Below are 14,480 nucleotides of genomic sequence, written 5' to 3'. Positions count from 1 at the left end.
TGTTGTAACATTTTACAGTGTTGTTTTAGCTCTACATTTTTCATTTTTACAAGTGGTAATATGGTACTACCAGCACCCTAGTGGCAGTATTCTAAATGTGATTGTAAATAGCTTTTTGGGTTCATGCCCAGACTCCTAGAGAAAGACATACCCTTTAGCACAGATTTTGCTTGAATGGTTCTCATTTGCCATGTTATATTTGCTAATTCCCTGTAGTACCAGTAAAAATTTCAACTGTAGTACCAGTCAAAACAATTGGCCCCATTTTAGAAACTACACCCCTCAAGGAATTCATATAGTGTAGTGAGCATTTTGACCTCACGAGTGTCCCATAAAACATTTTTTGTTGAAATTTTTTTTTCCATAATATATAGCTTTCACTGTTAGGCTACATTCACATGGCAGAATTTTCAAGCAAAAATCTGTGAGAATATTCCGCACTGAAATTTTGCTGCAGTAGAGTTCCATTGATTTCAATAGGATTCTGCTGCACTGTGCATACAGCAGAATTTTAGGTAGATGTCTAAAATATTTATTAAAGTAAGGTAGATAATCAAAACTGTCTAAAAGGAAAAACATATTTGCTGTCAGTGTTTATGTCTTAACCCATACTGACCCCCTAAATTAAAATTTTTGGTTTACATATCCTTCATCCTTACTTTCTAAGACCCATTACATATGCTTTTGTTTTATATATTTTTTATTCCACCAACAGACTAGTACTTTTTACTGGCACTTTATTATTTTTACACATAAAGCATGCCATGTTAGGACTCGTTCACACAGCCGCTGGGCTCCGTACTGTTAGGGGCCATTCAGTGCCAAGAGAGGAAGCCAAACATACCCTTTTTACAATAGACATGTGACTTAAATGGGGTTTGTCAGTTGTCCAGTATTTTATGGGACTTGACCGGAGAAAGAAAATAAGACATACGCTATTTTTTCTCTGCTCAACTCCTGTCCTTTAAATGAGTTAACGGAGCTCCCTTTAGTTGAGATCAACAGTAGAGTGAACTAAGCCTAAATCTTCCAGCTTTGAGCCTTGTAGGTCAATCAGTTAAAGAGTACCTGTCATGATTGTCAGGGACTGACCAGGGGACAGGTAGAGTGAGCCCAAAACTGACCCTTAAACCGCTCTCCCTGCCTACTTGCTCATCCACCCTAAACGTGATCGACAACTGGGCACCAGTCCCTCCCTGAACAAAAGTGCAGGGGCCTAATAAAAACACATACTAATAAATAGTCGATCATGAACCAGAAACATAACAGGAACATAGAACTCTATAAAATAAAGTTCAGAGGACACAGTTCAGAGAGTTAGTACAGAGGACAATATATCAGCGGATATGAACAGAGGACTCTGTGGTCGTGAACAGAGGAAACTATAGATAAGCGGTCATAAACAGAACTCCAAAGATCTGAATAAAGAATTAATAAACATAAACTGGACACTCCACTCCACTAAGGAAGTAGCCATTATTACTAAATCCAAATAGACTACTGGCCAGCGGCACACTCACCAGTGTGGTTAGAAGCTGACCCAGTAGGAAAACAGAAATATAAAACACAGAACTTCATATAAACGGATACAAGAGAAAACACAGTGTGAACAGACACAGCAAAAAGAACATACAAATACTAAAACCGACTATACAAAGACAGCTTAAAATCTACTAAGAGCATGCCACATTACATTGGCTAAAACAAGAAAATACAAAGTGCATGCTAAAACAGAGATAGTAGATGAAAAGCTCAAAGAGTGTTTCATCAAAAGCTCCATGCAGCATGTCCAGCATCTTAGCAAGTCAGGATATAATGAAGTCAATCACCAGCCCAGAGGCTAGACTGGGCTGACTTTAAATAGGCACACCCTATTGGCTAGCAAGCAAAAGGAAATTAACTATTCCCTGACCAGGGAACATAAAACTGTTCACACACAAGCAAACCAATAGCTGTGTGTGAACACAGGCCAATGCAGACATGACAATGATCGTGTTAAATTTTATTATCCTCCCAGTTCAGTGTGCCCATCATAATAAACCACCACCTGTCTTTATTTTTATTATTTTTTAGTTTTCTACCTTGATATTGCTCTGTATTTTCTGCTCAGATTCGCAGACTGGGAAGGGGCTTTTCCCAGCAGGTGTGACATCATCTGAAGCCATACAGGGGAGAACTTGCTCCCTCACTCTGCTACACACAGCCCAGAGCAGTTCAGAGTGAGATGCTGTGATTGGCTTAGGCTGCACACACACCCCTCAGCACTCCAGACTGCATTTCCTGATTTTGGACTTTTTACAGGCCAGCAGGAGTGCAAAGTCTGTGCAAGAGATGGGGGAAAATGTGCTCTGGACAAGTAGGGAGACACCTAGTGGCAGCTTTTTTAAACACAAATAAAACATAGGAAACTTCATTTACTTTTTAAACAAAGTACATTAGAAAGATTTTTTTATTTACCATAAGGAGTGCAATAGCTAAAATTAGTTTTAATGACAGCACTCATTTAAGGCAGGGAACAGATGTTCATGCTGTAACTCAGCCCCGCCTCCTTAACACTCGGCTCTGAGTAGTACATCTTCCTAACACATTCTTTTTTAATTCTTCATTGCTCTTAACACACTGTATACTGTGCTGTTGACTTGCACCTTATTTATCACACTTTCTTGATAAATAGGGTTCAAGTACACCAAAAAACACTACTAGAAACTGTGCAGAAAATCACTTCAGCCATCTGCTCAAGACAAGTATATATGCAGACCTGAATCCTTTCATAGATCACCAAGGAAACCAAAAACTAACACCTTAAAGGGAAACTGACAGCAGGGTCACCAGCACTAACCTGAATATACAGATAGATGGGTGCATGTGACTCTGTTTCTAACGCTTCTTACTGGGTATAAATAGCTTCCGGAGATGTCCATCTTGTTGCTAATATGTTTTTTTCTTATTATCTGCACTGGAGGCGCCTGCTGCTTTCTGTGCATTGCTTTTTTTTAGCTCCTTACCAGTAAAAAGTGGCTGAAATTCTAACATTGAAAATATGGCCGGATTTTTTATTTATTTATTGTCCTGAAATTCTCTTCAAAAATGTCCCTTGCGCCACTTTGTGACTACATCTGGCACAGTCTGCACAAAAAGAAGCCTGTTTTGAATATTCCCTGTGTGCGCTCACACACTTTTCATTGTGCACATAATCAGATTCATAGTATTTTATGCCGATTTACAGCCATATTTTAGCTTTTATTTTACACTGTTTGATCATAGCCTATGGCTATATTTCAGATTTATTTTAAAATATGTGTTCGCAAAATTGCGGAAAAATGACATTTCACTTATTCACATGGATGTTAAAAAATCCGGCCATTTTTTTTGAACATATTGTGCGCACAACCTCTTTCTCATATACTTCCACAGAGCACATTAACCCCTTAAGGACCCAGCCCATTTTCCCCTTAACCCCTTAAGGACGCAGCCCTTTTTCACCTTAAGGACTGAACCCTTTTTCATAATTCTGAACAGCGTCACTTTACAAATTAATAACTCGAAAACGCTTTTACCGAATTAGTTTTTTCGTGACATATTCTACTTTATTATGGTGCTAAATTTTGGGGGTTACTTGCATCCTTTTTTGGTGAAAAATCCCAAAATTTCATGAAAATTTTGAAAATTTAGCATTTTTCTAACTTTGAAGCTCTCTACTTGTAAGAAAAATGGATTATCCAAATACATTAAATTTTTATTCACAAATACAATATGTCCACTTTATGTTGGCATCATAAAATGGACATATTTTTGCTTTTTGAAAGCTTCAAAGTAGAGCAGCAATTTTCAAAAATGTCATGAAAATTGCAAAATCTGAACTGACAGATGTTACAGAACTACAACTTCCAGCATGCCTGGGCAGTCTTGTAGTTTGGCAGAGTTGTAAATAGGAGAGGGACCGCTGGAGAGACGCCACCCCTGCGGGGTGGGGTGGCGTCTCTCCAGCGGTCCCTCTCCTGTTTGCACTTTGATTTTGTTTACTGGTATGTACACTGTTTCTAAGCACTTTATAGTTGTGGAGGTATATCCTCTATGGGATTGTGCAATAGAATGAGCAGTAGTGCAACTTATGAAATGTGTCTAATACTGTAGTTTACATTGTGGACCTCCTGGAGTGACACCCTCTTTCCACCACAAGTTGGCTTTTCCCTTTTATGATGTTTCTTCTTGTTTTTATAATGTAATGAATTATTAATAAAGTCATAATATTTTTTATAAATTTATTACTCCATCCCATTCTTTTGTACATATTCTTAGTATAAGGAGTGTATAGCAGGGCCATATGTAATAATTGTATATAGGAATCATAGATCCCTAATTATAATATATACTATACTGTGCCATAACTTTGGTTATACCCTCAAGGAACATAACAAGGGGTCCAGTGAGCCTTAACACCCCACAGGTGTTTGACGACTTTTCGTTAAAGTTGGATGTGTAAATGAATATTTTTTCACAAAAATGTTGATTTTCCCCCAAATTTTACATTTTTACAAGGGGTAATAGGAGAAAATACCCCAAAACTTTGTAACTCCATCTCTTCTGAGTATGGAAATACCCCATGTGTGAACGTCAAGTGCACTGCGGGCGTACTACAATGCTCAGAAGAGAAGGAGTCACATTTGGCTTTTGGAAAGCAAATTTAGCTGAAATGGTTTTTGGGGGGCATATGGTGCCAGAACAGCAGCAAAAAAATAAAATAAAATAAAAAATAAAAAAAACATGTGGCATACTATTTTGGAAACTACACCCCTCAAGGAATTTAACAAGGGGTACAGTGAGCCTTAACACCCCACAAGTGTTTGACGACTTTGGATGTGTAAATGAATTGTTTTTTCACTAAAATGCTGGTTCTTCCCCCAAATTTAAAATTTTTACAAGGGGTAATAGGAGAAAATGTCCCCCAAAATGTGTAACCCCATCTTTTCTCAGTATGGAAATACCCCACCTGTGAACGTCAAGTGCTCTGGTGGCGCACTACAATGCTCAGAAGAGAAGGAGTCACATTTTCAAATTTTGCTTAAATAGGGGCTTCCTAAATGCGACATGCCCCCCACATGTCGCATTTAGGAAGCCCCTATGGTGTCAGAACAGCAAAAAGAAAACCACATGGCATACTAATATGGAAACAACACCCCTCAAGGAATGTAAAAAGCAGTACAGTGAGCCTTAACACCCCACAGGTGTTTCATAAATGTTCATTGAAGTGGGATGTGAAAAGGAAAAATTTTATTTTTTACATTAAAATGCTGGGGTTACCCCAAATTTTTCACAAGTGGTAACAGGAGAAAATGTCACCGTAAATTTGAAAATACATTTCTTTGGAGTAAGGACATACCTCATATTAGGTCTCGGAAGAGCAGGAGCGCAGTCAGGGGCCTTGAACATTTACACAGCTGCCTATGGAGCCAGAACAGCGAGACCCCCCCCTCAAGGAGCATTAAATGGGGTACACTAAGATACTAAGATACAGGGGGCCGTAAAATAATAAAATAGGTTATGTTCCCAGAATGATGACCCGATCCAGAGCATAGCCAAAACTAAAAAATATGCCCACCCCAAACCCTATGCTCTGAATCATCATTCTGGGAATGTGATGTGTGTAGCTGTCCCTAACCTGTTGCCTCAAATGCGCACACCACTCAGGTGGAGAAAGAGTGCTGTGCATTTGAGGCAACATAAAAAAGTGACTCAGTGACCCATGACCCATTTTTGGAAAAAAAAATACCACCAGAGGTCTTATTAGGTATTTTTTTTATTTTTTTTTATTGATGAAACATTTTTTGGGGCAATTTAGTGGCTTGTGGGGTTAAAAAATGGAATGTACTCTGGACTTGGTACATTGGGGTCAAATTATGGGAAATTAAAATAAATAGGGAAAATGTAGTACTCCATGGAAGTGTGATACTCCCTGAAGCAATCCTTAATGCAGAGGCCCGGATGATCGGGGCAAGTGTCACATTGTGTGGTGGTGTCCTTCTGTATCCCCCTCTTGTAACACACTCTGCATTTTTTCTGGCACCTACAACTCCAGTTTCTTAGGAATTCAGGCCTGCTCTTTCCCTGTCGCCAAAGATCAGGGCCCTTAGGACTTCTTCTTGGAACTGCAGGAATGTCCCAGTGTTGCCAGCGTACTGGGACAGTACAAAAGAGTTGTACATGGCAACATGTACCAAGTAGACATCAACTTTTTTTGAACCATACCCGTGTTTTCCGCATGGCCATGTATGGCTTGAGGATTTGATCAGAGAGATTAACCCCCCCCCCCCCCCACATACTGATTGTAGTCCAGAATACAATCAGGCTGAAGGACTGTTGTTGCGGTACCTCGCACAGGGACAGGTGAGCTGCCGTCACCATGCATTGTGGACAGCATAAGGACATCCCTCTTATCCTTATACCTGACCAGTGACAGGTTTTCATGGGTAAGGGCACGGGACTCACCCTTGGGCATAGGTGTCTGAACAAAATTTAGAAGGAGGCCTCTCTGGTTCTTCCTCACAGTCCCACAAGCGGACGTGGATCTGGCGGCAAGGGATGTGAACAGAGGGATGCTGGTATAAAAGTTGTCCACGTACACGCGGTAACCCTTATCCAGCAATGGGTGCACAAGGTCCCAAACGAGTTTCCCGCTAACACCCAGAGTGGGGGGACATTCTGGAGGTTCAATAAGGGAATCCCGTCCCTCATATACTCTAAACCTGTAAGTGTACCCAGAGGTAGAGTTTCCCGCCATACAGCGTCCATGTGTTTGGTATAACTTTTAAATGTAACGGTGTGTGATTAGAAATCACACACCGTTAAAAAAAGAAAACTCTGCAGCCCAAAAAAAAAAAAAACGGAGCCATATGCAAACCCTGAAACCCTAATAGGGCCCAAGTCGCACTGCAAAATCTGCGGCGGACCCACCTCCTACCTGTCCCTGCATACAAACTCACCCTGCACTAAAGCCCTGAGGGGCACAGATCTCGGCAGAGGGGTGTCCCTGGCTCTTGCTCTCAGCTCTGCCCACTGACTGAACTTGGTGGGTGAGCAAAGCTGAGAGAAGGGGACACCCTTCTCTACTGGTATTGGTCAGTCCAATAGCAGCGCTCCTGGGGAGGCGATGGGATCGCCACCTACCCCTAGCTTCAGGAGGTGATTGGCGGTGTATAGTACACCACTGCTCACCTTCTAATTCCAGGTCATAGGGTCACACATGACCCGTATGGCCGGAATCGCCGCAGATCGCCGGTGTGTATTCACTGGCGATCGCCGACATGGGGTATCTCAGAACCCCCTCATGGGCATTGTCACGGGTCGGCATGCATCGCCCTGGGTCTTTAAGTTCCAAGGAGCCAGGGTGTAACCATATGCCCTGGGTCCATAAGGGGTTAAAGGGGTATTCCGGCCTTAGACATCTTATCCCCTATCCAAAGGAGGGGATAAATGTTTGATCGCGGGGGTCCTATAACTGGGACCTCCGCGATCCTCGTGGGGAGGGGGCATGGCGTGATCTCACATCTCCATCTCAGGAGCTGCGCCCCACACAGAATGCCAGGTACTGCACAAGGATTCCGGGGTGTCCCAGCGATCAGGCATCTTATCACCTATCCTTTGGATAGGGGAAAAGATGTCTAAAGCCAGAATGCCACTTTAATGTTAAACATACCAACACAGTTTTGCGGCTGCATTTTTTACACTGAACTACGCCTGAAAATACATTGTGTGAACCTAGCCTAAGGCTGGAACTACACTTCATTAAACTCCATTTAGTGCGGTCCAGGCTCCAGGGCATCTAAAATGGCGGATCCACATGTGAGTACATGGGGAAAGGAATCCCGGTAAGGCGGTAACAAGGGTAGGCGGGATGACCCTGAATCACATGCAACATGCAGCCTATCAGCAACCAGCCACCCATGTGATGTCACAGCCCTATATAATCGGCAGCCATCTTGCTGCCAGTCACTTCCGCCTTTATTGCAGAGAGATAGAGAGGGACAGACAGCGCTGTGTGTTGGTCAGAAAACTCATTTTTCGAGCAGCGATTCCCCTCCCAGTCACATCAGCGTTCTGTTGCACAAAGAGAGGGACAGAGAGCAGTGTGTGTTGCATAGAAAAGCATTTTTACAGCAGCGATTCACCTCCCAGTCACTACAGCATTCTATTACAGAGAGGGACAGAGAGCAGTGTGCTGCACAGAACAGCAGCGATTCACCTCAAGACCAAATCCTGCCTAGAAGCACTGATAGGGAAGGGAGTGAGATTGAGAGAGAAAGTGCAATTTTGGGTGTAGTACACAGCGACTGTGTGCTGCAGCACTGGTGTGTACTGCTGGTGTTGTACACAAATACTTATTTAAGCGTACTGAAGCGCATTGTCCTCCCCTCATAAGTGCATACCACATACGTACATCTAAGTGGTGTACTATTTTGTTCCTGTTAAAATCTTAAGGGCCTAGTTACTGTGAAAGGCCAGGCAAAAGAACTCACCGGCTGGTGTACACAAATACTGTTTTAAGCGTACTGGAGCGCATTGTTTTCCCCTCATAACTGCATACCACATACGTACATCTAAGTGGTGTACTATTTTGTCCTTGTTAAAGTCTTAAGGGCCGAGATACTGTGAAAGGCCAGCCAAAAGTACACACTGGCTGGTGTTCTGCACAAATACTGTTTTAAGCATAGTGGAGCGTATTGTACTCCCCTCATATACGCACTAAGTATGCCAGGCATAGAAGTGCCAGGACGTGCACAGAGGAGTGGCAGAGGCCTAAATTTATCAGTCAGAGGTCACAGCAGACTAGGGACGAGTGGCAGCGGGAGTTGCAGCGAGAGGCCTGAGCTCCCGGTATCAGCTAGATGTTGTGTCTCGACTAGCAACCCATCTGCCGTCATCAATTGGTAAACACAGTCATCCACTTCTTCACAAGTGACATCTGACACCCAGGTGAACAGTCGGTAGGTTCTTCAGACACAACCCTCAGTTGGCATGGCCCGGGAGCAGTCCCTTGTCCTCCCATTGCCTCAGTCCTATGCTGTTCCCTCCCCCACAGAAGTATCTTATGCTGTGGGTTCAGCTCCACTATTTAGTGAGGACGATCTAGAGGACATTCAGCAGCTACTGCCCACCCAAGTGTCAAGGACCAACCAGGGGGACAGGGAGAGTGAGCCCTAAACTGACCCTAAAACATCTCTCCCTCCCTACTTGCCCATCCAACCGAAATTATGGATTGACAACTGGGCGCTGGTCCCTTCCTGCGCTAAAGTGCAGTGGCATAAAAACACACAATATACATAGTCGATCACAGGCCAGAAAAGAAACAGAAAACTACTAGACAACCAGATGTACCAGACAGACTATAAATACTAACAGGGCAGAATATAAACTCCCAAACAAAGCAGAATATAGTGAATTAACAAACAGTTCATAAACCGGATATCAGATAAACAGCAGACATGATAACATGAACAAGACTAGGTATGGTATGAGTATACAGCAGAATCCAGGAGATGTAGGGGATAAACAGAAGAACTGAGAGCCAAAACACTAAACTGAACAGGTAAAATAGAACACTGTTCACAAACAGGTACAAGTACAAAGGACAAAGATCAGATCAACCAAACAGGATATAAATAAAGGACACCGTTCACACTAGGACACAGAACATACAAACTGGACTCCCCACTTCACTAACAAAGTAGCCATTAATAATAAATCCAAATAGGCGACTGGCCAGCGGACACACTCCACGGTATGGACAAAATGCTGACCCAGTAGGAAACGTAAATATAATAGATGAAACACTAGACTAGAACCGGATGAGTCGGAATAGACTCCAGAATACAGAACAAGAATATAACATACAGACTAGAACCGGATGAGTCTGAATAAACTCCAGAATACCGAACAAGAATATAACATACAGAGCACAGGGTACAAGCTAGACTCATACATAGAGTGAACATAGACAGAGCAGAATGAAAAAACATAATCCTAAAACTGACTAATTCAACACAGACTCAAATGCAAGGAGCATGCTATATAACTATGGTTAAAAACCCATATAAAATGACAAAATAAATACAAGGTAAATGCTCAAGCAGACATAGTCAGAATAAAGCACAAACAAACATAGTAGTATTGCACTCAATAACCAGCCCCAAAATGCAGGAGAACTCTGGCAAAATAACTCCATCCAAGTTCTCATTCATTCAGAGCATTAACTATTCCCTATCCAGGTGGAATAGCAAACTGCTCTGAACCAACTAGTGTGTGAATTCACACCTAAACAAAAAAATACAAAAACAAATAAATGGACATTACACCAAGAAGTGGAGGAGACATCCACCGCTTCCTCCGCTAGGCGGGCAAGTAGTGATGAGGAGAGTGGCGTGGGAGGTGGTGTGGAGAGCATTCAGGCTCCTGAAGCAGACACTATTGAGGAACCTGAGGAGGACATCAGCGATGTGCAGACACAACTCGACGGTGATGATAAAGCCGATCGCACTTGGGAGCCGGGTGCAGAAGGGGCTTCATCATCATCAGGAGAAGAGGGTTGCAGGTTGCCCGTGAAGCAGCAGCTGAGCCACCAAGGTGGTAGCATGGTTGGCAGTCAGCATGGTGGCAGAAGTGGAAAGTCTGGAGCCAAACGTGCCAGGGCTAGATTACCTGCTTCATGGCAGCCTACTTTCCCGGGAGGTAGTGAAACGGGTTCCTGGAGTTGACGGCAGTAGCAGTCAATCAGTGCGGACTGTCGGTGGGAAAACCAGCTACTTGGCGGTGTGGCAGTTTTTCATCAAGCATCCGGAGGAGGTTAACATTGCCATATGCAAGATGTGTAGGCAGAATGGGAAGCATGGCCAGGGTCCCAATGTTGGCACCCCAGCCCTGCGTCAACATATGCAGCATCACCATAAAGCGGCCTGGGAGAACCATTGCTCCAATGTGGTGGTCCAGCCTGCTGCATCACCCTGTGCCTCCCTGTTTCAGCAAGGGACCTGCTCCACCACCTCAGCCAAAGGGAGCTGTGTTTCATACACATATTCTGTCCATCCAGATGCTCCTGCTCCTCCTACTTCGAGTCAGTCATTCCGTCAGCAATCCATCGGCCTGTCCAAGAGACAACAGTATGCGCCCACTCATCCAACGGTGCAGAAGCTGAATGTGCTCCTTTCCAAGTTGCTGGTGCTGCAGTCCCTCCCTTTTCAAGTGGTGGACTCTGCACTTTTCAGAGAACTGATGACTTGTGCCAGGCCGAGGTGGAGAGTCCCAAGCTGTCATTTCTTTGCGAAGAAGGCAGTACCAGCCCTGCACAATTTTGTGGAACAGAAGGTGGGCCAGTCCTTAAGCCTGTCGGTGTGAACCAAAGTTCACGGCAGCACCGTCGTGTGGAGCTGTAACTACCTTTGGGACAATACACGTCCTTTACGGCCCACTGGGTGAATGTGGTTCCTGCACAGCCACAACAGCAACTTGGACAGGTCACGCCGCTTCTGCTTCCATGGTCTCAGGCCATTGGTCTTGTGACAGTGTGCGACTCTGCCTCCTCATCATCCACCGTGTCCTCAGCCTTCTCAGACGGACAAGTCTCAGTGCCCCTCCAGCATACCATGTGTGCAGGGAATGGCGGTGTCATGCTGTTCTACACATGGTTTGCCAGTTCCACAGGGGAGGAACTGCTAAAAGTCATTCATGAAGAAATCGAATCATGGCTTACTCCACGAAAACTGGAAATGGAAACCATGGTGACCGACAACGGGAAGAACATCTTGTCTGTGCTGCGACAAGGAAGCCTGAGACATGCGCCCTGCATGGCACACGTATTCAATATGGTTGTCAAATGGTTCCTGAAGTGTTCCTCCCATCTGCAAGAAATCCTAACAGTGGGAAGGAAACTTTGCATGCACTTCAGCCACTGCAAAGCAAACCCTCTTTGAGCTGCAGTGTCAGAACGGTATCCCCCAACATAGTTTGATTTGCGACATTTCCACACGTTGGAATTCCACCCTCCATATGTTGGACCGAGAAAAGCCATCACCGATTTTTTGATGATCCAAGTGGATAGGGGGACTCCCCTGTGTAACTTCAATGTGAACCAGTGGCAGCTAATACGTAACACCTGCCGTTTGCACAGGCCCTTTGAGGAAGCCACATTGTTGGTCAGTCGCCAGGATTACGGGATGAACAACGTCATTCCACTGCTTCATCTACTACAACACGTGTTGGAAACGATGGCTGGTCAGGGCACTGGAGATGTGGCGCCTACATCTCATGGCCACATGAGCCCTGTGGGGGCTGAACTGGAGGAGGAGGAGGAGGGGCACAGTGGAGCACAGTTTAGGTTTCGTGAGATGGGCGGTTTTTCTAGTCATCTTACAGGAGAGAAGGAGCAGGAGCAGCTAGAGGAGCTAAAGGTGTATGAAGAAGGCGAGACAGAGAACCCAGACATACCATGGTAGTATGCAGTGGAGATGGAGACAGGGAGTGCTCTTTTTACACCCACTGAGAGGGAGGACAAGCTGACCTACTACCGAGACATCCTATGTAGTCAGATGGCCGATGCCTATCTGCGCCATCATCCATCCTCTCGCAGGTCTTACTCAGGGGTCCCTCTGAGATCACTTTCCACTGCCATGGCTGCTGGGGAGAGGTGGGGTGGCAGTAGCAGTACCAGGTCCATCAGCAGCAGCCTGAGTCCACAGTTGCTGATGAGTGGCTTTCTTCACCTGCATAGTGAAGCAATTCATCAGCAGCAGGTTGACCTGGAGCAGGACCTGAACTAGCAGGTTGTGGCATACCTTGACATGACCCTGCCAACACACCTTGAAGATCCGCTGGACCTCTGGGCAGCCAAACTTGATTTGTGGCCACAACTAGCAGAGTTTGCCTTGGAAAAGCTGTCCTACCCGGGCAGTAGTGTGCCATCAGAGCAGTTGTTTAGTGCTGCGGGGGCCAAAGTCACCCCAAGGAGAACTCGTCTGTCCACTAAAAATGTGGAGAGACTAACCTTTGAGAAGATGAATCAACCAGGATTTCCACCCACTAATACCTGATGCATCAGAATAGATTGACCATGGTGCCACACCAACACTTCACAAATATGGATAGTTCTATACGTATTTAAGGCGCTGCTCCCCAGTTACAGACATTCCTCCCCATCAGACCACAAGTCAGTATTGAGGATATGCATTACGTAAAATGTAACTTTTAATAATATGCTCAGGATAAAATATATGGACCTCAAAAAAATGTTTTCAATCAAACAAAAGGAAAGGTGTGCAAAAAAAACACCATGTGCCACCTACACCACCAAGCATTGATGTGATGCAAAGACCTCTAAAAGGTGGAAGGAACAAAATGTGGTCCATTGTAACCGGTGAGGGTAAAAACTTCCCCTGTAAGGCCCTACTCTCGCATTATTTATATTAATATGGACCCCACAAAGCAACCTCTGCCTATTTCCCCCTACAAACACTGGCATTTCCCAGGGCTTTTAGGTGGAAATAGAGAGTTTCCTGTGTGGGGCTGCCCTTTTTAGGGTGAGTAACAACTGCCAAGAAGGGAATTAATAGGGCGAGAGTAGGGCCTTACAGGGGAAGTTTTTACCCCCACCTGCTACAATGGGCAATACGTTGTTCCCTTCCACCTTTTCGAGGAAAATGTTACTCCTCTTAAAAAGGGCGGCCCCACACAGAAACCAATTCCTATTTCCACCTAAAAACCCGGGGAAATGGCAGTGTTTGTAGGTGAAAATAGGGAGAGGTTCCTGTGTGGGGCCACCAAAAAAATGTTGGGTCCATATATTTTGTCATAAGCATATTATTAAAAGTTAAGTTTTACGTAATGCATGTCCTCAATACTTACTTGTGCACACTAACACTTTTACAAAAGAGTTTTCTTCTGCCTACCTGCCTCAGCTACAATTCTGATTCTGCCAATCGCCTGATGCCACACATCTGATGCCAAGTTCTCCTTTTTTCGCCCACCTCTGTCCCCGGGTACTGGTATTGCCACCCATCGGTCATCGGGTCACTTTCAGGACTCTTGATGCTGCTGCTGCCATCTCAGGCTGTCTCATTCTGCCACCATATGTTCTCCTCATGCTGATGCCAGCTCCAAGCTGTCTCATACTGTCACCATATGTTCTCCTCATGCTGCTACCACCTCCAGGCTGTGTAATTCAGCCACTATAAGTTCTCCTCATGCGGCCGCCAACTCCAGGCTGTGTCATTCAGCCATTATATGGTCTCCTCCAGGGCCGGGGTTAGGGAGGGGCAATCCGGGCAATTGCCCAGGGAACCCATCCGCCAGGGGGCCCCCTGCGGGCTGCTCAGTGGTGGTTCTAGTGGGGATCTGCCACTGAGCAGCCCGAAGGGGGCCCCGTCACATTCGGGACATCCCTGTGTCCCGAAAGATCTTTTCGGGACACAAGGATGTCCCCGTTACCTTTCTGCAGC

This window comes from Hyla sarda, chromosome 2, assembly GCF_029499605.1.
Source record: "Hyla sarda isolate aHylSar1 chromosome 2, aHylSar1.hap1, whole genome shotgun sequence".
Lineage (NCBI taxonomy): Eukaryota > Metazoa > Chordata > Amphibia > Anura > Hylidae > Hyla > Hyla sarda.
Note: the sequence above shows the minus strand (reverse complement) of the source record.